At 41.7% G+C, this 25,706-nt stretch overlaps 1 pseudogene; it reads left to right on the top strand.

Annotated features, from left to right (window-relative positions):
• The window catches only part of LOC148149271 (centrosome-associated protein 350-like), a 1,440,514-nt pseudogene that overhangs the window by 190,653 nt on the left and 1,224,155 nt on the right, over positions 1-25,706 (top strand).

Raw genomic sequence — 25,706 nt, 5'->3', positions numbered from 1 at the left:
GATATTGCTACATGCATCTGAAATAAAGAATACATTGAAAGGAGGACGGACATGTAAGACAGTCATACTGAATTGTGCATCTCACTTTAAGCACTGTTAACCCATTGCAGTATAAATGTTCTAAGTATTGGCATTTTCTCGAGACACAGGCAGTGAGGAAGAATGTCCTGCACCACCTTGCTCCCAGCCCCACAGTGACAGTTCAATTCCTGAGGAGGTTAGATGTTCACCTGCTCAGACTCTGGAATCACCATCAGCAGCCCTTCGGATGACCACCAGTCCTGACCATCGTATTTTCATAGATGATGTTTATTCCCAGGATTTTGTCGCAACACACAGGAAAATGGTAAAAGATGTTGTGCATTGTTTTTTCTACAAAAACTGTTTCTAATGAGTAAAGAATGTCATATAAGGCTGCAGAGAATAGAAAATCCTTGGCTTCGCTCAAAATCAGTCCCAGGGAAACAGGAAGTGGAGAGAATGGGAAACAGTGTGGGGAGGTGGGTGGGAGATCTGAGGGAATGGGAGTTCTGAGAATGACTGGAAAATATAGGTGTTGGGGGAAAGGGAATTCTGAGGGGAATGGGAAACAGGAGTGGCAGAGAATGGGAATTCTGAGGGGGAATGAGAAATGTAATGTGGGAAAGAATAGGAATTTTGTGAAGGCATGTGAAATATGTGCCGGCTTGGTGGATCAGCAATGGGAAATCCAGCTGGAGGGGAGGGGGCTCTGGGTGGGCTGGTCCTCGGAGGGTTGATGTGGACTTAAAAGGCTAAATGGCCTGCTTCGGCACTTTATGGAATCTCCGATTATCTGTCTCTGCCCCACCTCCATTCTTCCACTGCAGGAGCCTCATCAATGTCTGTCTTACTTCCAGACTTGACGATTGTATTATACTACTTGTTCTATTCCAGAAAGCCGGTTGGTGAAGGATAATACCAGAACCAGTCTTTGCACCATTTAAATTAATTTACATGATTATACATTGCAGGCAAGCTATTTGTATTCCTTTAATTAAATCTTTGAGAATTTCAATTTTAATTGCTGCATTAATGGAAAAGCCTTCAGTTACTAAGACAGTGACCTCTTTAATTCTCTCCCTGAACTGTACTTCTGTCTATGTCACTTTCCTCCTTCAAGGCACTCGAACTGTATGACAGATTTCACATCTGCCCTTGGATCTCTTTGAGGCTCAGTATCATGTTTTATTCTATTTCTGTGAAGCGACTTGGTTTGTTTTATCAAATGAAAGATTTGTTATAAATGCAAGTTTTTAAAGATAAAATAGGAAGAAAACAGGTAACTGTGAAATAAAGCGTCAGAGCAGATTTCAAAAGTGATGACTATGCTTAAAAACCCCAACTTTCAGATGTGGAGATATGATGGGTGTCATGCATAAGATTAATTGGCAAGGAATTAAGGCAGGGGTAGCAAACGGGATTTAAACAGATAGAAGGGTGGAAATATAGAAAAGGATTTGGGGAAGTTCCAGAGTGGTTCAAGAAAGTCGTGGTTTCTGGGTTTGCTTCTGGGGGCACTTTTATTTTCAGTGTTCATTTAATAATTTGATTATGTGCCAAGAGCATGAGGTGTTGAAAATTAGAATATTGTAAAATAAGAAGAATGATGAGTGTTTTGGAAAAGTTAAGGAAGCTGTGAGGAGGTTTGATAAGAAGCAGGAATGGTTTAAAGATGACAGGCAGAATTGTGTTGGCGGGTATGTGTGTGGCAGTGTATTTTTTTAATTTTAGATTAAGCGTACCAGCAGCAATTGTAATTTGAGTGGGAGCAGGCCTGGTGCTATGAAGGATGGTGATTTGTAAAAGCAGGTTCAAAGGGCAATAAAGGCTTTACCTTAAAAGCTGTGCTATTAATTATGGAGCAAGTAGAATTCTAGAACTTGGGAAGAGAGATTGTTCATTCTTCCCATAATTCTAGATGGCCTAGTGGTGGTGTCACTAATCCACCGAACCGCACGTCTTTGGACTGTGGAAGGAAACTGGAACGAGAGGAAACCCATGCAGACACAGGGAAAATGTGCAAACTCCACACACACAGTTGCTGAAGAGAGGAATTTGTCCCCAGATACATAGTGCTCAGAGGTAGCAGTGCTAACCACGGAGACATCGTGACACCCAGAGGGAGGCTGACAATCAATCTCCTGGCTTATCCCACCTTCTTCCTTTTTCATAAACTTGGAAAATAATGTCAGACTGGAACTAATGTTTGCTTTCTTCTCTGGTTTTTCAGTCTCCTTCCTCAAAAGTGACTGAGAGTACATCGAAGCAAGATGGCCAGAAAATCAGCTCCAGCATCCGTGTGCATGACAGACCTATTCTAAAATCCCACCAAGCATCTGGCAGCTGGTCTGATGAAACTGTTTCTGAGACACAGTCAGGTAGGAAATTTCAAACATGACCAAGCTTCACAGAGGTTCTTCAAATTATTTGATGTGCTTCGAAACTCAAACACGATGTGTATTAATTTTTGTTTAAAAATGTTGCTTGGCTGAGAGTATAGCACAACACCGAGGGATGGTGATCCTTGAGACTTTGTCTTGTGTGAAAGTGAAAATAACACCTGAAATGGCCTTGCTGTAGGATTTATGAAGGGAATTTTGTTTTAATTCACTTGTGGGATGTGGGCATTGCTGGGTGGCCAGTATTTATTGCCCATCCATGATTGTCCGTAGAACAGTTAAGAGTTAACCACATTGCTGTGGGTCTGGAGTCACATGGAGACCAGACCAGGTAAAGATGGCACTTTCCTTCCCGAAAGAACATTAATGAATCAGATGGGATTTTTCTGACAATCGACAATGAATTTATGGTTATCATTTGAATTTTAATTCCAGACTTTTTATTTTATTGAATTCAAGTTCCACCACCTTGCATGGTGGGATGACGACATGAGTTCTGTCACAGGAAGTTTTCCCTCTAGTTTTGCTTATTACTGTATTGTCACTGTAATTGAGGCCGACAGCCCAGAGTTAAGTCAGCATCGGTGTGGTAGATTGTCTGTTAACATCTCGTTCTGTCAGTTTCCTTTCGAATCTCTGAAGTTGAAACAGTAAGAGCTGAATGCCTGTGCAAGTTTGATTTCATTGGTCTGTAACTTTGGTCATGTTACACCTGTCTAAATTGGAGAAAGAATGTCACCAGCCTTTCAGAAAAAATTGCACACCACTGAAGTATTCAACAAAGAAAAGTCAACTCCAACAGGTTTGCCTGTTTCTGACTCTCCAGCTGTATCCCTTTGCCACTCCAGCCTCTCATTTGCTATCCTCAGCTGGTCCACACCCTTTATATCTCAGCAGCATGTTCCATCGTTGAGTAAACCCAGCATTTACTCATCACAAACCTGTCTCTGTAAAGTTACATGCCTCCTGCCTCATCATCCACAACTCTCACCCAGAGACTTGACAATTCCATCCTCTTCTGGTCAGATTTCTGAATACTCCATGAATGTGAGCACTTCCAAAAGTCTGGAAAGAGCGCTTATCTGAAAATTATCAGACTGTCCTTAATTGAACTTTGCCTCCCAATTTTTCAACATCTCCAATCTAATTTTCACAGTTAAGAAAGCCCTTCACGATGAATCCCTGTCTCTCTTTGTGACTTTTAGTCTAACATCATCCTTCAACCTCTTGTGGTCTTAATTTCTCTGACTGTTGCATCCCTTCCAGAGTTAACTTAAATAATGGCCATGTATAGTAGCCTAATTGCAGAATTCATTTCCAAAGCCCATTCCTCTCCTGTCTTTCAAATGCACATCTTTTGCAAGATTTTAGTCTCCAGCTTCCCATTTTGGCTTTTTCCTCAATATGGTTCTAACCATGCTCACCGTTACTGACTGCCCAGATAGTCCTGCTGTGTGATCGGCCGGTGTGCACGGTGATATTGTAGGTCTGAGGAGTTGATGTGTTTGGTGACACTGTGGCCCCCAAGTGGTCAATGTGTCCATTGCACGAGGCTTTGTCAGTGGTTCAGCAGGTTTGATTAAAGTTGTTGAACAGGTTGTGAGAAGTATCACCAAGAGTTATGCAGGTTTGCATATATCTCTTATCCGCTAATGTTCATGTCCAAGTTGAATTTGATTGTAAGGAGACCTGTTAACATCCATTGGGTGGATCTTCAACAGAAACTACGTCAGACCAGAGTGATATTGAGATCAGGATCCATGCACTGAAGGACGAACTTAAGAAGTGCAAGTCCATTGTGGACAAGCTGAAGAAAGAGCAGGAGGAACGTCAACAGGAGCGGTTGAAAGCACAAGAGGCTAGCCTCATCAAACAGCTCGAGGTGAGATTGTACCCTCCACTGCCCTGCAGGTTTCAGCTGGGGATGGTTGGAACATGTGACCTTGCAGAGGTTGAGTTCAGAGCATTTCACATGTTGCATACTGCGTTCTCAAAACCAAATCAGCATCCATTTCCTTGAACTAAAAATTTTTGGGGGCTGTTGACTTTTATTCTTGCCATCTTAAGGAAAAGTGGTTGAGCAGGGTTGCTTTTACTGTTTGATTTTTTTTCTCTGCCATTAATAAGAGTTTTTATATTCTTCCAAACATTCATTCAAACCTTTTATCCCAAATTCCTCTTCATATCCTCATCTCATCCGACTCTCAAGACCTTCCTTTTTCCAATGGTGTCTTGGGTATTCTGTCCTTATACTACTTCCTGAGCAATGTCCCAGTATTCTTTATTAAAACAGCTTTGGGGCCTATTACTTGTTAAGTGCTGCATAAATAGGTTGTTGTAATGTTGAATGGTGTGTGCAGTGGCTTGAGAGGAAGAAACAAACTTGTTTTGATCGCATTCAACCAACTGGGCTTCTTGGTCTCCCTGTTAATTTTTCTCAATTTTGTGGTTAGCTTGTTTTACAGATTGCTAAAATTAGATTTGTTCATTCAAAAAAGATTTTGTCTTATGCAGTTACCAAAGTAGTGTCATCCCAATGTTTGATTTCACCTTCTCTCCATGTTTCTTTCAGTCCTATGATGAGTTTATTGCAAAGGCCCAAGCTGAACTCAGTGGAGATCTTGATGTTGGCAAACTCCACCAAACCACAAAATAAAACTCTTTGCGCCACTGAAACTGAGAAGGCAAAGGTTAAACCGTGCTCTCTGCAGAGGTACTTTCAGTAATGGATGTTAATTGCGTAACCTTATGAAGGGATGCCTCTTGTATTTCTCTTTTATACCCTAGAGGGACCCCTTTTGTCCAAATTAGTAATTGAATTGTTCTTTTGTTAAGGAGACCAGTACCTTTTGCAGTGACTTTACATCAGAGAAATGTGCCTTTTGGCCCAACAGATTTGTGCAGTTATTTCGTCTCCATGCAAGTCTACTCCCACTTTGTTTCATCCCATCAGTGCGTCCTTCTGTATGTTTCCCCCTGAGGTACTTATCCAATTTCCCCCGAAACATATTCATGCTATTGAACTTCAGCATTCCCAGTACTAGTTGTCATGTTGTTCCATGTTGTTCCCTTTCCAAGGAAGAAAGTTTTGTTTTGAATTTCTGATTCGATTCATTAATGTTAACTTCCTGTCCAGGTCAGCCTCACAAGTGAAGACATTCTCCCTCCATTCAGTTTGGGCTGCTTCATTTTTAAAGTTCTGTATCAAATTTTACTTTTTAAGTTCTCTATCCGGTCACTAGCTTATACAGTTAATGGTCGGGCCCTGGGTGTGTTGCTGAGCAAAGAGACCTCGGGATGCAGGTGCATTGTTCCTTGAAAGTGGAGTTGCAGGTAGAAAGAGTGACGAAGGAGACATTTGGCGTGCTTGCCTTCATTGGTCAGAACATTGACTGTCGGGCTTGAGGCATTACGTTGCAGCTGTACTGGACATTGGTGAGGCCATTTCTAGAATACTGCACACAGTTCTGATCGCCTTTCTACAGGAAGGATGTTAAACTTGAGAGTGTGCAGAAAAGATTTACCAGGATGTTGCTGGGACTGAGTTACAGGATTAGGCTGAATAGGTTGAAGCATTTTTTCCCCGGATGATTGGAGGCTGAAGGATTTTTGTAGAGGGGGTTGGATAGGGTGAATAGCCGAGATCGTTTTCCCAGGTTTTGGGAGTCCAAAACTAGAGGGCATAGGTTTAAGGTGAGAGGGGAAGATCTAAAAAGGGCCTGAGGATTAACATTTTCAGGCTGAGTGTGCTGCATACATGGAATGAGCTGCCAGAGTGGTAGAGAGGGGTACAATTACAACTTTTAACTTATAAAAGGCTTTGAGTTGGATATATGAATAGGAAGGGTTGAGAAGGATATGGGTTAAATGCTGGCAACTTGGGATATTAGAGAAGAGAAGAGCTGAGAAGATTGTTTACTAATCAAGGATTAAAGTTCAAATTGGATGTTGAATCCTCACCCAGGTCACCTTCCAAGGATCTTGAGGAGGAACAGAAGACTGTCATCCAATTGGAGCCATCTGAAAGAGATGACAGTGTTGATGATAAAGAGGAAGTACTATCTCAAGATCCTTGTCCTCGACCTGTAAGTATTAATTTTGAGCCAGTTTTGGGATGGATTTTAATTTTAAGAATTGGAGATGTGTTATTTGTCTTGAAGCATTGATGTGATTGTTTGATGAATAATCCCAGAGCATATTAAATTCCCACATTTTAACATAAATGTTGGATTGTGATTGTTTCCGTCACAAATGTCAAAATACAACTCCACTTTATTTGGGCACATTTTGCACGTCAACATTTTCAGAAATTACCCTGAGTGTTCCCCTTTACCAAGGACACTTTCCCAAAAGACTGTTGTGAGGAATATCTTGATAAATTGTTAATATATTTGTGGGTGATAAAATCAAGCTGTGGGGGATATTCTTAAAATTTCTGGTGTCTCAGTGTTTTCTACCTTGCCCATCAATTCTCAAAATAAGTGCAAGTACGCCTGATTATTTCTCAAGGATTTAGTGGCTATTTCCACTGTGTAATGACTGAGTTTAGAACTGAAGGATTGCTATTGAAATTCAAACCTTTTCCTCCTGTACTTTTCTGTCCTTCCCTGAAAGGGAGGCAGTGTTTTTAAAGAGGATCTTTTAAACTAAGTTTTGAATCATCTCTGGCTTTTTCAGTTCGCACGCAATTTTTCCAGCGTAGTGTTTGGAAGCAAAATCCTGAGACTGAATGATCATCTGATTAGAAGAACAGAAGGGTTTATGGTTTGCACATATTAACATTGATTTGACAAGCAGCTCTTTCATAAAAGTGCTTGACAAGTTCTCATGCTGTCCATTCCTTTCTGAGCATTCAATGCAGGAAGTCACTGAAATAGGTGCTTGGGTCAGTTTGATTTGACACAGCAACATCCTGACTAAACTGACACGTGCTCTTCTGATTTGTCAATATTTGTGTTTCCCTATAAAGTGCAGGGATAAAAAGGGGTGCAGCCGTCAACTGAAGGTGATCTGATTTTGGAAAGCTTGAAGCTCAGAACGTTCAGTCTGAAATCGTTCATTCCCCGAAGTACACAACAGTTTGTAGATGAAGAGATTCTCCATACTTATACTCTGAACCAGGAAAGATTTGAACAGTCTATATCAGTTTCCTAAAATGGCCATTACTTTCTCTATGGTTACTTGTAACAAGCCATATGTTTTTGATTGCGTAGTTTGAAGAATATTCACTGTTTTCATCACAATGTATCTGATCCTGAACTGTCCAAAAGTATTCTTTTCAGTTCAATAACTGTATTCTTCTCACCCTCCACACTCCATGATAGTCCATGATATCGCCCTTTGTGAGCCGAATGGAATATTGATTCCACCTAATGGATAAGTGTGACATGTTCTTTTCATGCTAACTTTATATTTCAAGCTCAGGGAAACAACTTGTGTTACTTTGAAATTTTGGAAAGATGATTATTTTCACCACCTTGATTAAGGCCAAAAACTTTTAAACTTAAAAAGGAGTATAAAGCATTTGTTCTGACTCCATCAAGTAAATTTTGTATTGAGTTTGAGTACTCAGTCTAATAAAATATACTGTTTAATGTTCTGGATCTCACTCCATGTGGAAACCTTGACTTTCATTACATGGCTGAGAATAAATTGGAAATGAATTCCAGCCTGTGTCTGACACGTCAGACATACTCTGAGATATAAAAAGATGATTCTCGTTTGTTTGTCTCCCGTTTTCATGCTTTGATTTCACAGTTTATTATAACCATGTATTGTTCATTAATGTTTTGAAATGAATTCCATCATTTTTGTTCCTGACCTTCAGTATCTAGATTGACCAACAGTTTGTGTACTTTGCAACAGGGCAGCCCAGTGCAGGAGCCCCAGTCCCTAAAAGATGTGCCCCGAAAAATCCAAGGGGAAAATAACTTTGCTTTCGCTCAAGATGCTGTAGAGATTGAGACATTGGTTCATGCAGCAGCTGAGGAGCTGTGCAAATGGCAGGAACTTGGCCATGATCTGGGGGATTTGCAAATACCCCCAGACTTTGGGAATTATAAATGGAAGGATGACGAGAGTGTAAGCAGAAGAGCTTATTGTGAGGTGAGACCCAGATTTTGCATTTGAAAACAAAATTATTTTTTCTTAGTTAAGCAAGAAAGGTATGGGTTAAGAGTGCTCCACAGCAGCTCTGATTGATGATATGTGTAACAGAGCATGTTAAAAACATTATCTCGATCCTGATGACTGTATTGAATTCAATTTACCATTTTGCCCCTTCCCTAAAAATCCAAAGCCCCTTTCTCCTCCACTGTTTGTACTCTCTCATTATTAATTTATCATCCTCATCATCATCATACTGTTATGCGTTAAATCCCATCTGTCATAACTTTGCCCAGTCTGAGAATCTACAGATTCTGTTTCTATTTACATAATATATGGTGTCCCTTCCAGCCACTCAGTATTTTTTCAAACTCTTCTCCATCGTTTCTGACTTTCTATTGCTGTTTCCATTGGTTGATAATACAAGATTTGATTATTATTCACCTTAATAATTGGAGCCATGATAGCTTGCTTTCTATTTACAGCATGTCCCACAGATGTTATTCATTTTGTTTCAAAGATTTGCCTCCTTTTGTGTTGTGGTGCCTTCCTCAGCATTATGCAGGTTCTGCAATCCTTTTAAACCCCTTCTCTAATCTCTCTTTTGCCTTGTCTCCTGCAATCAATGAACTTCGAAATGTAGCCTTGGTTCAAATCGTGGAGCAAACAGTTGTTATTTTATATATTTTGAACAGGATTCCCTTTTGTTTTCACTGTAATGATCTCATAAGCTTTTTGCTGAGTGGAGAGGACGCATCTAATATAATCTTTTCTCTGTTAGTCTTTTACTTCTTCCAGCTTGTCCTTAATGTTACAAGAGAAATTTTTGTTGACATCTTTTCTGACGACCTCCGTGCCAGCCCAGGCCTGTGGATGAAGCCAAGCCGAATTAGCTCTTCATTCTTCAAACGAGTGAGGAACCCACAGAATTTAAATGAAGTAAAGGTAATAATTCCACGTAATCCTTTTTTCCTACTTGTCAGTAATAATGTTGCAAATGTGATGCTGGTTGGAGTTAAAATATGTAGATTAAGTAAGTGAGTGACTCATCTTGTAAACAGTGGCCATTATCCTGACTTGGAAATCTGTCACTGCATCTTGGAAGTCCCTCCCGAATGAGATTGTGGGTCTACCTCAGCACCATCTTGTCAAGGACAAGTAGGAAGGGGCAATAAGTGCTGGCCAGTCAGTGACGCCCACATTTCATGAATAAACAAAAAAAATTCCTCTATGCCCATTGAGTACCAAGGAACCCCATTTTAATTCTAAACTCCTCAATGAACATTTTTTAAATGACTCACAGGATCTGGCCATCGCCGGCTGGCCAGCATTTATTCACTGATCCTAGTTGCTTTTGAGAAACTGGTGAGCTATCTTTTGTAACCACTGCAGTCCATGCGCTGTAGGTAGACTCATAATGCCCTTCGGGAGGGAATTCCCGGAATTTGATACAGCAATCCTTAAGAAACAATGATATTTTTCGAAGTCAGAATGATGGGTGGTTTGGAGGGGAACTTGCAGGTGGCAGTCTGCTGCTCTTGTCCTTCTTGATCTAAATGGTCACAGATTTGGGAGGATCTGGCTGAAGTTCTCTGAATTTCAGCAATGCGTCTTGTAGATTGTACACACTGCTGCTACTGAGTGGAGGGTGGTGGAGGGCATGGCTGCTTGCGGATGTGGTGCCAATCAAGTGGGCTGCTTTGTCTTGGATGTAGTGAGCTTTTTGTGTGTTACTGGAGCTGCACTCCTCCAGGCAAGTGGGGTGTATTTCATCAGACCCCTGACTTGTGTTTTGTACTCGGTGGATTTGCTATGGGGAATCAGGAGGTGAGTTATACACCACAGTATTCCAAGCCTCTGACCTGCCCTTGTAGTGTGTTTATATAATGAGTCCAGATGAGTTTCTGGTCCATGGTAACCCCGATGATGTTCATTGTGGAAGATTCAGTAATGGTAACACCATTGAATGTCCAGGGCCATTGGTTAAATTGTCTCTTAGAGTCGTAGAGATGTACAGCTCAGAAGCAGACCCTTCGGTTCTACTTGTCCATACAGACCAGTTATCCGAGATAAAATCTAGTCCCATTTGCCAGCATTTGGTCCATTTTCCTCTTAAACCCTTCCTATTCATATACTCCGCTAGATGCCTTTTAAATATCGTCATTACGCCAGCCATCTCCACTACCGCTGGCAGCTCATTCCATGTACACACCACCCTCTGCATGAACCAGTTACCCGTTACGTACCTTTTAAAGGTTTCCCCTCTCGCCTATGCCCTCTAGTTTTGGATTTGCCTTCACCAGGGAAAAGACTTGTCTATTTACCCGATCCATACCACTCATCATTTTATAAATCTTTTCACAGTTGCCTCTCAGCCTCTGATGTTCCAGGGAAAGTAACCCCAACCAATTCATCTTCTTCCTATACCAGAAACCCCCCACCCTGGCAACACCCTTGTAAATCTTTGCATAACCCTTTCAAGATTCACAACATCTTTCCAAGAGCAGCGAGTCCAGAATTGCACAGAGTATTCTAAAAGAGGCCGAATCAGTGTCCTATTCAGCCGCAACATGACCTTCCAACTCCTACACTCAATGCTCTGACCAATAAAGTCAAACATACCAAGCACCACCTTCACAATCCTGCTTACTTGTCACTCCACTTTCAAGGAACTATGAACCTGCACTCCAAGGTCTCTTTGCTTAGCAACACTCCTCAGTGCTTTACCATCGAGTGTATAAGTCCTGACCTGATTTGCCTTTCCAAAATGCAGCACCTCACATTTATCTGAATTAAACTTCATCTGCCACTCCTCAGCCCATCTGTTCGAGATCCTGTTGTATTCTGTATCTTCATCACTGTCCACTGCACCTCCAATTTTGGTGTCATTTGCGAACTTACTAACCATGCTATGTTCCATGTTCACATCCAAATCATTTATGTAAATGATGAAAAGCAGTGAACCCAGCACCGATCCTTATGGGCCACCACTGGTCAAGGCCTCCTCCTGGAGATGGTCATTAAAATGGCAGTTTTGATTCAAAGATTATTTGCCTCTTACTTGGCTCAACGTTAACTGAACCATTTCTCTAATTTGTGGGAACTTGCTGTGTGAAAGTTTGTTGCAGCTTTTGACGATATTATAATTAGTGGCTACACTTCAAAGGCTGAGAACAACATGCTACAAGTGTGAAAAGTTATATATATTGCAAGTTTTTTGGCAATTTGAGGTTAAGATGGATGAGGAGAAAGTGAGGACTGCAGATGCTGGAGATCAAAGTTGAAACTTTATTGCTGGAACAGCACAGCAGGTCAGGCAGCATCCAGGGAACAGGAGATTCGACGTTTCGGGCACAGGCCCTTCTTCAGGAATGAGCAGAGAGTGTTCAGCAGGAGAAGATAAAAGGTAGGGAGGAGGGACTTGGAGGAGGGGCGTTGGAAATTTGATAGGTAATTTTGTGCCCGAAACGTCGAATCTCCTGTTCCCTGGATGCTGCCTGACCTGCTGTGCTGTTCCAGCAATAAAGTTTCAACGTTAAGATGGATGACTTGAGCATTGATTAAAAAGTATTGTCCAGCACACAGACCAAGTTCTATACTATTGCAACAATGCAACTTCTATTTTACTGTGGCACTGACATTGAAGTATACACTGGATGACTCCTTCCAGTAACTCAAACTTGAAACACTGCAATGTGAACTTTTTACCACGGTCTAAAGTCAACATCAAGCAGCTCATTGTCTAGCCTGACTTCCCTTTGAGCACAGTTTGTGAAGCGTTGCACTTTGCCAGGGACTGAGAATGGGCATGTGTAAATCAGCTTTTCATTCACAGAGCAAATTTGGGACTGTTCATTTCCTTTGCTTTGTCTTTATAACTCGATTGTAATGTGTCTTCAGTCTGATCTTTACTATTTCCCACACCAACATTTCTGGGCATGTTACTTGTCTTTGACGGTGTTAGCCGAGAAACCTATCAAAATCTTCCTGCCTGGAGCCATGTGAGGCAGTGGTCAGTGGTTAGATCATATAGCTTTGATGAACTCATCTGTTAAACTGAGAACGATCTGACCTTCCTGAAATGCTGGGTCCACTGTATGAATCCACATCAGCCCCAATATTTATTGTGAGACCTCCCACAGCGCTGATCTTCAGTTGTCTGCCAACAGTCTATTAAAGGCAGAACATTTTTGGAATTTGACAGAGCAGAGGCCAGCACTTGTTGGCAAAGTGCTGAACCACGTAATGCAGTGAATTGATAAGTGAACAATTACTCATTTCTCAGTCTCGGTCTTAGGCAAGGGAAAATGTCAAACCTTCTCACAATCTGGGAGTATTGCACGCTACCTTAAAGTTGTATATGCTTTTGGATCTCACTGATGTTATTCACTTCAATTATAATTACGTTTTAAAGCATTTAGTGATTTTTGATTAATGGAACATGCTTTGAGTTTCATCCAATTTTCCATCATTCAGAATGGGAGAAGAATCAGAAGGTCCAAGCATCAAAGTCTTCATTGAGCAGTTTACGGGAAGCATAATGGATTGGAGGTTGTTTGTCTGTGTATTTAGGGTGTGTGCATTAGTTGCCATTTCTCCTGTGCTTCTATCCCCAGATCTTCATTTCTAATGAAGTTATGAAGTTGTTTGGATTCAACCAGGAGCAATATCAGAAGATAGGCTGGCAGAAGATGAAGACATTTAACAGGAGAAAACGTGATCGGGTGGACAATATTTTGGTAAGTGCTTCAGTTTAGCAACTGTTCAGTATTATATTGTACCATTACATCACGACTATGAACACTGCATCCTTAATCTGAATTTTCTATTATTTCAAATGGCAAATGCTTTATCTGTTTTTGGCTTACCTGTCTGGCTCTCCTGCATACATCCAGAAAATGCTTCAACTTTCTGATTGAATTGAAAACTTGAGTCCTCACTGGAGTAGTTTGCTGAAAATCAAGTCCTGCTATTCCTTAGTTGCCAGAAAACTTATTTAAAAATTCAGAAGTACATTGATTTCAGTGCAGTTGGCAAAGTAGTGTCATGTGTACTTCTTTAAATCCCAATGTTTGATTTCACTTTCTCTCCATGTTTGTTTCAGTCCTATGATGAGTTTATGACGAAGACCCAAGCTGAACCCAGTAAAGATCTTGATGTTGGCAGCTCAAGCTCAACCAAACCGCAAATTCAAACTCTGTACTCCACTGATACTGAGAAGCTGAAGATTAAACCGTGCTCTCTGCAGAGGTACTTTCAGTAATGGATGTTAATTGTGTAACCTTATGAAGGGATGTCTCTTGTATTTCTCTTTCATACCCCAGTGGGACCCCTTTTGTCCAAATTAGTTGGTGATTAAATGGTTCTTGAGTGAAGGAGACCAGAACTTTTCCAGATACTTTACAGCAGGGAAACGTGCCTTTTGGCCCAACAGGCTATTGCGGTTATTTAGTCTCTACTCCCACTTTGTCTCATCCCATCAGTGCATCCTTCTGTATATTTCTCCCTGAGGTACTTATCTAATTTCTCCTTAAACATATTCGTGCCATTCAAATGAAGCATTCCTGGCATAAACAAGTTCCATGTTGTCACTCTTCTCAGGGAAGAATATCTTGTTTTGAATTTCTGATTCGATTCGTTAATGTGAACTTCCTGTTCAGGTCAGCCTCACAAGTGAAAACATTTTTCCCTCCATGCAGCTCAAGCACCTTCAGCGAGGACCAGAGGCCTGATGGGAAGTTAACTTTAAAATATACAAACTTACCTCGGGGGATCAGTGTTCTTCATTTTATGGGTGGCAGTTGGAGTGGGAGGAGCGACAATGAGGACCAGAGACCCGATGGGATGATAACTTTAAAATATAAAAACTTAGCTTGGCGGAGCGAACGCTGAGCAGGAACGGATGTGAGACTGCTTAATAAGTGAGGCTTTTGAAGGAGCAGCAGAGCAACCGGCCACAGCGAGGCGCAGAGGACTGTTGGGTATATATTTGGGCAGCAGCTGAATCCCGATGTACTACACGTGTCGTGTCACCCCCCCGCCCTCTCCTCTCACCAAAGAAAAGGACTCTCGTGTGTTGCGAAGGTGAGGCGTTTCAATTGATATTTCTTGTGTATCGTGTGATTGATTAGAAGTTCACTATTAGTTGATTAGTTGAATAATATTTAACTTATAATTTTGTGTAACTTAATTAAATCAGACAGGTGATGTGCTGTAGCTGTATGTTGTAGGAGCTGGCTGATCCCATTGTGAAGGGCAGTGACCACATCTGCAGCAAGTGTTGGTTGCTCAAAGAACTCTGGATCAGAATTGATGATCTGGAATCTGAGCTTCAAACACTGTGGCACATCCGGGAGGGGGAGAGTTACCTGGACGCAGTGGTTCAGGAGGCAGTTACACCGGTAGATTAAGTAATTCAAATTCAGTTAGTGATCAGGAACAACAGGGTGTGACTGTAAGTGAGGCAGGAAGGGGGATTCTGAGTTCAGGAGTGGAGGAGCCTCAGCCCTTGACCTTGTCCAACAGGTGTGTGATGTTTGCTCCCTGTATGGATGAGGAAAAGGGCTGTGGACAGGATGAACCAGCTGACCATGACACCATGGTTCAGAAGGCCGCTCAAGAGCGGGAGCAAAAAGACAAATAGTTGTTACAGGGGATTCTATAATTAGGGGGACAGATAGTATCCTTTACGAGCTGGATTGGGAGTCCCACATGGTGTGTTGCTGGACCGGTGCCAGGATGCTGGACATCTCCAACCGGCTTGAAAGGATATTGGAGTGGGAGGGAGAAGATCCAGTTGTTGTGATCCATGTTGGCACTAACAGCATAGGCAAGGCTAGGCAGGTGGGCCTGTGTGGGGAGTATCAAGCACTAGGAAGGAAATTGAAGAACAGGTCCCCGAGCCACGTGCTAATTGTCATAGGGGTAAGCAAGTTAGGGAAGTAAGCACGTGGCCAGGAGATTGGTGTGGGAACGAGGGATTCGATTTCATGGGATATTGGCATCAGTTTTGGAACAGGGGCAATCTGTACCGATGAGACAGTCTCCAACCTGAACTGATCTGGAACCAGTGTTCTGGTGAAAAGGATAAATAGGGTGGACTTTAAACTTCTGAGTCTGGGGGAAGGGAAAGGGAAAGCAATGGAGTATGGAGTCAAGTGTAACGATAAGCAACAGGTTAGCATGTGTGCAGGGTTTCAGTTCAAGGCAGACCAGGAATGAAGCAAAAACGAAGGATAACTTTGGACATATTACTAGAGATGTTGGAAATCATGAGGATAAGAAAATTAGCATTAAGGCACTTTACCTGAATGCTCAAAGTAGATGAATTAACAGCACAAATCATCATGAATGATGATGATGTGGTAGGCATCACAGAGACGTGGTTGCAGGGGGTTTAGGACTGGCAGTTAAACATCCAAGGATTTACAACTTATCGAAAAGAGAGGGAGGTGGGCAGAGGGTGCAGGGTTGCCTTATTAGTTCAGAATGAAATTAAATCCATGGCACTGAATGACATAGGATCAGATGATGTGGAGTCAAAGAACCACAAAGGCAAAAAAACCAGAATGGGAGTTACGTACTGACCTCACAGCAGTGGTCAGGACCAAGGGTGCAAGATGTACCAGGAAATAGATAGGGCATGTCAGAATGGCAAGGACAAGGTGACCATGGAGTACTTGAATATGCAAATGACCTAGTTGAATAATGTTGCCGGTGGATCCAAACAAAGGGTATTCATGGAATGCTTCCAGGATGTCTTTTTGGAACAGCTTGTGATGGAGCCCTCGAGGGAACAGGCTCTTCTGGACTTAGTTTTATGTAATGAGCCAGACTTCATAAAAGATCTTAAAGTCAGGAAACATGTAGGAGGCAGCGATCACAATATGGTAGAGTTCAGGCTGCAGTTTGAAAGAGAGAAGGCAAAATCGGATGTAATGGTGTAACAGTTAAATAAAGGTAATTACAGGGGCTTGAGAGAGGAACTGGCGAAAATCAACTGGAAGCAGAGCCTCGTGGGCAAGACAGGAGAGCAACAATGGCAGGAGTTTCTGGGTGTTTCCGGATGGGGGGAGGTGGATTTAGAGAGCCATGGCTGACAAAGGAAGTCAGGAAATGTATCAAAGAAAAAGAGAGAGCCAATGAAGTGGCCGGGAAGACTGGGAAATCAGAAGATTGGGAACACCACAAAAACAAACAGAGGATAACAAAGAGAGAATTAAGGAAGGAGAGGATCAAATATGAAGGTAAGCTCACCAGTAATATTAGAAATGTTAGTGAAAGTTGCTTTCAATACATAAGAAACAGACGAATGGCAAAAGTAGAAATTGAGCTGTTCCAAATTGATGCAGGAAGGCTAGAGATGGGAGTTAATAGCTGAAGAACTTAATAAGTACTTTGTGTCAGTCTTCACAGTGGAAGACATGAGTAATATACCAACAATTAAGGAAAATCAGGGAGTAGAGTTGAGTATGGTTGCCATTACAAAAGAGAAAGTGCTAGAAAAGCTAAAAGGTCAAAAAATTGATAAATCTCCTGGCCTGATGGGCTACATGCTAGAGTTCTGAGGGAAGTGGCTAAGGAAATAGAGAAGGCGTTGGTTGTGATCTTTCAAAAATCAATGGAGTCAGGGAAAGTTCCAGATGTTTGGAAAATCGCTGTTGTAACCCCCTTGTCCAAGAAGGATCAAGGCAAAAGATGAAAAATTATAGGCCGATTAGCCTAACCTCAGTTGTCGATAAAATTCTCAAATACGTTGTTAAGGATGATATTTCTAAATTCTTGGAAGTGCAGGGTCAGATTGGAACGAGTCTGCATTGATTTAGTAAGGGGAGATCGTACCTGACAAACCTGTTCGAATTCTTTGAAGACGTAACAAGTAGGTTAGACCAGGGAAACCCAGTGGATGTTATCCATCTCGACTTCCAAAAGGCCTTTGGTAAGGTGCATCATGGGAGGCTGCTGAGCAAGGTGAGGGCCCATGGTGTTTGAGGTGAGCTACTGGCATGGATTGAGGATTGGCCATCTGAAAGAAGGCAGAAGGATGGGATAAAAGGTTCTTTTTCGGAATGGCAGCTGGTGACAAGTGGTGTCCCGCAGGATTCAGTGTTGGGGTTGCAGCTGTTCACTTTATATATTAATGATCTGGATGAAGGGAGCTGGGGGCTTTCTGGTAAAGTTCACCGATGATAAGTAGTTAGGTGGACAGGCAGGATGTTCTGAGGAGGTAGGGAGGCTGCAGAAAGATTTAGACAGTTTTGGAGGGTGGTCCAGGAAATGGCTGATGAAATTCAACGTGAGCAAATGTGAGGCCTTGCACTTTGAAAAAAAAATACAGGCATGGGCTATTTTCTAAATGGTGGGAAAATTCATTAAGCCAAAGTACAAAGGGATCTGGGAGTGCTCGTCCAGGATTCTCTCAAGGTTGACTTATAGGTTGAGTCCGTGGTTAAGAAAGCAAATGTAATGTTGTCATTTATCTCAAGAGGGTTGGAATATAAAAGCATTGATGTGCTTCTGAGACTTGATAAAGCTCTAGTTAGACCCCATTTAGAATGCTGTGTCCAATTTTGTGCCCCACACCTCAGGAAGGACATACTGGCACTAGTGTGTGTCCAGCAGAGACTGTCATGGATGATCCCTGGAATGGTAGGCATAACATACGATGAACGGCTGAGGAGCCTGGTATTGTATTCATTAGAGTTTAGAAGGTTGAGGGGAGATCTAATAGAAACTTACAAGATAACGCATGGCTTAGAAAGGGTGGAAGCTAGGAAGTTGTTCCCGTTAGGCAGGGAAACTAGGGCCCTTGTGCACAGCCGTAGAATGAGAGGGCATCAATTTAGAATGGAAATGAGGAGACATTTCTTCAGCCAGAATTCATTGCCATGGAGCACAGTGGAGGCTGGGATGTTGGGTGTCTTCAGGGCAGGGATTGATAAATTCTTGATCCCACAAGGAATGAAGGGCTATCATATCTCATTTTTAAAATTCTCTATCCAGTCACTAGTTTATACAGTTAATGATCAGGCCCTGGGTGTGTTGCTGAACAAAGAGACCTCAGGATGCAGGTGCATAGTTCCTTGAAAGTGGAGTTGCACGTAGAGAGGGTGGTGAAGAAGGTATTTGGCATGCTTGCCTTCATCGGTCAGAACATTGACTGTAGTGGTTGAAGTGTTACGTTGCAGCTGTACAGGACATTGGTGAGGCCTCGTCTAGAATACTGCATACAGTTCTGATCACCTTTCTGTAGGAAGGATGTTAAATCTGAGAGAGTGCAGAAAAGATTTACAAGGATGTTGCAGGGAGAGGCTGAATAGGTTGAAGCATTTTTCTCATGGAGCATCGGAGGCTGAAGGATTTTTGTAGAGGTTTATTAAATCATGAGGGGCATGGATAGGGTGAATAGCCAAGATTTTTTTCCCAGAGCAGGGAAGTTGTCAACTAGAGGGCATAGGTTTAAGGTGAGAGGGAAAGATTTAAAAAGGGCCTGACGGATAACTTTTCAGGCAGAGGGTGCTGCATACATGGAATGAGCTGCCAGTGTGGTGGAGAGAGGTACAATTACAACTTGTACCTTTTAAAAGGCATTGGGATGGCTACATGAACAGGAAGGTTTGAGAAGGATTTGGGCCAAATGCTGGCAAACTGGAACTAGGTCATGTTGGGATATCTGGTTGGTGCGGATGAGCTGGGTCTGTTGTATAACTAACTCTATGACCCCATGCATTTTGACATCAATGCTGAATCAACCTTTTGAGATAAAATATTTCATGGTCAGAGCTATCTGGAGTTTAATGTCTTTTTAAAAAAAATGCATTTGTAATGAAGTCGATCTGTTTACTCTGTATGTGAAAAAGAAAGAATGGATCATTATTTTTAAAGAGGAAATGATGGTTGAAGGTTGTACACTTGCTGCTGCAGAATATTATATGTTCATACAGAATATAATTAGTTCTATTGGGTGACTTTTTGAGATGTGCCTTAAAGCAGTCTCGTGGGTGAAAGATTTCTGCGAAGTATTGAGTATTGTTGGAATAGAGAACTGCCACATATACTGTGATCCGACCCCCATGCTGTAAGTTTTCAAACAATTAAATCATTGCCCATTCATATTCAATCTCCTTTTGTACATGAAATGTGACCTTTGTTTTGCTTCCCACTTCCCTATCTCTATCGACTGAGGATCTGAATCCTGAATGCAGACTGAGGTAACCAGTTGTTGTCAGGAACAACCACTTCACACATGCTCTTACTAACTAAAATGGGAACAAAATGGCTTCTTAATGCAAATAATATGACAAAATGGCTTCTAGGCTGCAAATTGACAATTCTGCTAAAAGCTGCATAAAATGGCTTTTAACGCTGTTCGAGCTGCATAATTGACTAATCACAGTCTGCCTCAACAGAGATTAGCAGACAATGCTTCCTTTACAGCATAGAAATAACTAGACTAGATGAGACATTTCTGGCCAATCTAACTGACCTTCAAGTGCTGGTGCAAAGATTCGGTTAGTGAGATAAGAGTGGCTTAAGTGTTGGAAAATAAAGTTGGTTCCCAGGAAATATCATTGGACCAAGTTGCTGTCAGTTAAGATTATTTTGTAACTTGATTGGTAATTGTCTGAATTTACTACGCGATAATGGCCTGTACCTTTCCTTAAGAAAAGTATAAAAATATCTTTGTTTTAAGCCATGCGTGCAGCTCGTCTGAGGAACACGGAAGTGTATAACCTCTGTGTTTCTGGGCGATCTGTGCCCGGCCATATGAAAAATAATGAATGAAGTCTTAAAGAACCAGACAGAATGTGAGTGCTTATTGACCAATCACGGAACAGAACCCCCCCGCCCCAGTCCACTGGGGTCCAGGTCCCATCTGGTGCTATGACTCGGACTCAGTATGGACAGATTATGGGAAGCGGTCTAAGTGCCTTGAGTCCTCCGCTATTGAGTGTAAAGGAATCGGCCAGCCAGGCGTGAGTATTTTGTCCGTTTGGTTTCTCTCTCATTCATTAGTGGTTCACTTGACCCCTCGCTGCTTACCAGGGATTGGCCTTAGTAAGAATTAATTCAGGAAAGATTAAAGAGGAGGTGGGGATACCCACTAACAGGCGGGGACCTGTGGATCCAAAATAGAGTCCAGGACACTTTTTTTAAAAAGAGAGGAGTCGGGGACCCAGATTCGGTCGGATTAGTGTTGTCTAAATTAATTCTGAAATTGTTCTGTGAAAGACAAAGCAAAGAAGTATCGCGATATAACAAAACTGTCGGGTTTTAGAATGTCGAGAATGTTTGGCAGAAATCATTAGTCTTGTTGTTCAATGTTGGGTTGTTGATTAGTGAAAGTTTCAGAACGATCTGAAGCATGGCTGCATTAATTCGTTGCCAACAAAAGAATGCAAATATACCTTACTGACCAGTTCAAGGAATTCTGCATGTGATTGGGAGATCCCAAATGCTGTGTGCCAGCCCTGACGGGGTTGATTGGGACCAGGATACCCACTGGGGGCATAACCTACCTCAGAGGCTCACCCAGCGATCTGATCAAAATCACCAGTTACAAAAATCACACTGAGGCCCAAGTGCTCTCCTGTCCTGACCATTTCAAACAGGAGGGAATGAATGAAGGGAAGAAGCTTTCTCGAAGTGTTTCACCAAGTATCAGTGTGGATGATGAAATCAGTGAGCGACTGGGTGAGAAATACTCTCCCAGCTGTGGTAGTGTACATGCAGAACAACTTGTAGACTTGAAATCACCAACTGAGAAGAGCAAAGTGATGCCAGCAATGAGGAACAGACTCCCACGCCATCACAGTGTCTCTGTTCATGTCACACTCAAACAGCCATGTTGCCTGAAACCGATGAGCTGCCTGAATCCCAAATTGGTGCAAGAATATTAGTTAGTTAGTAGCATCCAACCAGGGACACTTCACTTCAAGGGCAGAACTGGCTTTTGGGCTGGTGCAGGGCTGGATATGCCAGAAGGCCGTAATAATGGGACATGTGATAGAGGTTGAGCCAGAGCTTTCAAAAGAATTAGCAGAACTGCCGGCGGAAGAGTTTGGTCGAAGTAATACTCCTGGAGGGCAAGTAGACTTTAAGCTCTGTCCATTTAAAAACAACTTGAATGATCAAAATGCAAGTAATCAGTTTTCTGAACCAAGTAAGTTTGACTTGCTGCACGTTATTAATGAATCTAGCAAGGCAGTGGAAACTTTTGGAGATGACCAAAATTTAAGAGAGAGCTTGTCCAAGTCTGGTGAGGAGGAACGATTGGCAAACTTGAGTGAAGACCAGAATGAAGAAAACATGAACTGGAATGATGTGTTCATAGAGAAGGCATCCAAGGCAGTACTGGAGACAGAAACCAAAATCAATACCAATGTGTCTGTGTGTTCTTCCAGTGCACAATGGGAGGGGTTTTCACTCAATATCCATGAGATCTCTTCAACTCCTCTGTTAGATTTACTGAACAGGGAAAAGGACCAACTTGAGGCTCAATTTAAAGTACCATTCCTCGAGCCTGAATCTGAGGAAATCCATGAGGAGCACGTGGACATTAAAAGAGAGGAACCCAAGGACAATTGTGAGGATAGGGAAGACTTTAACGGAGATGATCTGAAGAGCAGTGATTCAAAGGCCAATTCTTTGATTGATATGATACAGGTAGACAATCCTTTAACCTGAATCCCGAAATCCGAAAAGCTCACGTCCGAAGTTGTTTTTGTGAAGTTATTTCCTCATTAACATGGTTGCTTGGCGTATCACTCAGATGTGACATAGTCGGGGGTGGGGGGAGCAGCACTGGCAAACCGCAATTCTGTTTCATCGCCCCATTTTACAGAGTGAGTATGCTCCTCCGGTATGATTTTTAATCATTTCACCATCAAACTGTCACTTATTCTGAAATTTGAAGAGTTCCGAATTCCGAGAACCAGCTGGTTCCGAGCATTTCAGATAAAGGATTGTGCACCTGAGCTATCTTCCTTTGTCAAGGACACTGTTGAACAATTGCATGAAATCACAAAGTCTCGAGCTGAAAAGATCCAACTTACTAATCAAGGATTATAGTTCAAATTGGATGTTGAATCCTGACCCAGGTCACCTTCCAAGGATCGAGAGGAGGAACACAAGACTGTTATCCAATTGGAGACATCTGAAAGAGCTGACAGTGACGATGATAAGGAGGAGGTATTATCTCCAGATCTTTGTCCTCGACCTGCAAGTATTAATTTTGAACCTGTTTTGGGATGGATTTGAATTTCAAGAATTGGAGATGTGTTATTGGTCTCGAAGCATTGATGCAATTGTTTTATTAATAATTCCAGAGCTTCTTAAATTCCCATGTTTTAACATACTTACAGGATTGTCATTGTTTCTGTGACAATATGTCAAAATACAACTCCACTTTTTTCAGGCACATTTTGCAGGTCTCATTTTCAGAAATTATCCTGAGTGTTCCCCTTTACTAAGGACCCTTTACAAAAAGACTGTTAAATTGTTAAATATATTTGTGGGTGATAAATTCCAGCTCTGGGCAATATTAATAAAATTTCTGGTGTCTCGGTGTTTTCTACCTTGCTCATCAATTCTCAAAATATGTGTAAGCATGCCTGATTATTTCTCAAGGTTTAGTGACCATTTCCACTGTGTAATTATTGAGTTTAGAACTGAAGGATTGCTATTGAAATTCAAAACCTTTCCTCCTGCACTTTTCTGTCCTTCCCTAAAAGGGAGGAAGTGTTTTTAAAGATGTTCTTTTAAACTAAGTTTTTAATCATGCTTTTCAATCTCTTGCAAAATCAGTTCACATACAATTTTTCCAGCAAAGTCCCAAGCCTGAATGATCATCTGATTAGAAGAACAGAAGGGTTTATGGTTTGCACATATTAACATTGATTGGACAAGCAGCTCTTTTGATGAAAGTGCTTGACAAGTTCTCATACTGTCCATTCCTTTCTGAGCATTCAATGCAGGAAGTCACTGAAATAGGTGCTTGGGTCAGTTTGATTTGACACAGCAACATCCTGACTAAACTGACACATGCTCTTCTGATTTGTCAATATTTGTGTTTCCCTATAAAGTGCAGGAATAAAAAGGGGTGCAGCAGTCAACTGACGGTGATCTGATTTTGGAAAGCTGAAGCTCAGAACGTTCAGTCTGAAATCATTCATTCCCCTAAGTACACAACAGTTAGTAGATGAAGAGATTCTCCATACTTATACTCTGAACCAGGAAACATTTGAATGGTCTGTATCAATTTCCTAAAATGGACATTACTTTCTCCATGGTAACTCTTAACTAGCCATATTTCTTGTGATTGCATAGTTTGAAGAATATTCACTGATTTCATCACAATGTATCTGACCCGAAATTGTTCAAAATCTGTATTCTCCCCATCCTCCACACTCCATGATAGTCAGCAGTGGGACCTCTCCCTTTGTCAGCCACATGAAATATTGCTCAGTGTGATGTGTTCTTTTCATAACAAATGTATTTTTAAAGCTCAGGAAGACCACTTGGGATACTTTGCAACTTTGTAAAGAGGGTTTTTTTCACCACCTTGATCAAGTCAACTATTTTTAAAAATTGAAAACGAGTATAAAGCATTTCTCCTGACTCCATTAACTGAATTGTGTATTGAGTTTGAGTACTCAGTCTGATAAAATATACTGTTTAATGTCACTCCATGTGGAAACCTTAACTTTCATTATATGGCTGAGAATAAATTGGAAATGAATTCCAGCCTGTGTCCAACTCGTCAGATATGCTCTGAGATATAAAAAGAAGGTTCTTGTTTGTTTGTCTCCCCATTTTCATGCTTTCATTTCACAGTTTTGTTCCTGACCTTCAGTTTCTAGATTGATTAGATTTTTAGATTAGATTACTTACAGTGAGGAAACAGGCCCTTCGGCCCAATAAGTCCACACCGACCCATACTCCTACATTTACCCCTCACCTAACACTACGGGCAATTTAGCATGGCCAATTCACCTGACCTGCACATCTTTGGACTGTGGGAGGAAACCGGAGCACCCGGAGGAAACCCATGCAGACACGGGGAGAATGTGCAAACTCCACACAGTCGCCTGTGGCCAAAGTACACAGACCAATAGTCTGTGTACTTTGCAACAGGGCAGCCCAGTGTTTGGCACAAGTGGGCAGGAAGAATTGGCCAAACGCCTGGCAGAGTTGGATTTGAGTCATGAGGCACTCGATGACCTGGTAGATGACCAAGATTCGTTTGATGAGGACTTTGGGCTGAGCTGTAGCAAAGTGCAGCAGCCAGTACAGGAGGCCCAGTCTCCAAAGGATGTGCCTCTGAAAATCCAAAGGGAAGTGTCAGGTTTTTTTTTAATGGCCATATTTATCACTTTAAATGGTCTGTATGTTTGAATACTTTGTGGCCTTTTTCTCTGATCTGACTAGGATCTTACCATTTCAGGTGTAATTCCTTTTCTTATCCACTCAATGTATTACTTCATCTCACTCTCAACTTCAATTCCATCTTCCGGTAAATATTCTTCTGTATGTGTCACTGCAGTACAATTCCATCTCTGTCCCTTCAACCCAAGTTGGAATCATTTAGTTTCCTTCTCTTAAATTCCCAAGTCAAGATTGTGTTTATTACTATAACAATTAAGGGCAATCTGAGCATGGGCTCCTGTGGGTCCCTTCCATTCTCCACACCTTTCTCGTGTGAAATCTTTATTTTACCCCGAACCTTGCATTTTCCCAACCACCTCTATCCATTTGACTATGTTCCCCTTCATTTGAGGTGCTTTTGAGTTTTGCCATTGGTCTCCTCAGAGGCAACTTCTTGAAATAATTTCTGAAAATCCACGTAAACCATGTACACTTTTTTCGTACTAATCTGCTCTTTTTTTTTAATACATCCTTGTCAAATTATTTGATAGCTCACAACCTGCTAATTAGAAATTCATGCTAATTGTTCCTGATTAGCTCCTGTCTCTTGAAGTGCTCGTATTTATCTCCATATTTTTAACTCTTAATTTACCAACAAATGAAGCAAAACTAACTGATTGAGAAATTCCTGTTTTTCTTATTTTGATCGAGGAGTTAGCTGCCCGACAATCCTCTGGTCAACTTTTAGGAGGTAATAATTGGAGCCATGCTAGTTTGCTTTCTATTTACAGCATGTCCCACAGATGTCATTCATTT

Source organism: Chiloscyllium plagiosum, unplaced genomic scaffold (genome assembly GCF_037043375.1).
Source record: "Chiloscyllium plagiosum isolate Xiang-an unplaced genomic scaffold, Cpla_swu_hap1 HiC_scaffold_9, whole genome shotgun sequence".
NCBI classification, from domain to species: Eukaryota; Metazoa; Chordata; class Chondrichthyes; order Orectolobiformes; family Hemiscylliidae; genus Chiloscyllium; species Chiloscyllium plagiosum.
Note: the sequence above shows the minus strand (reverse complement) of the source record. Positions and strands in the feature narration are given on the sequence as shown.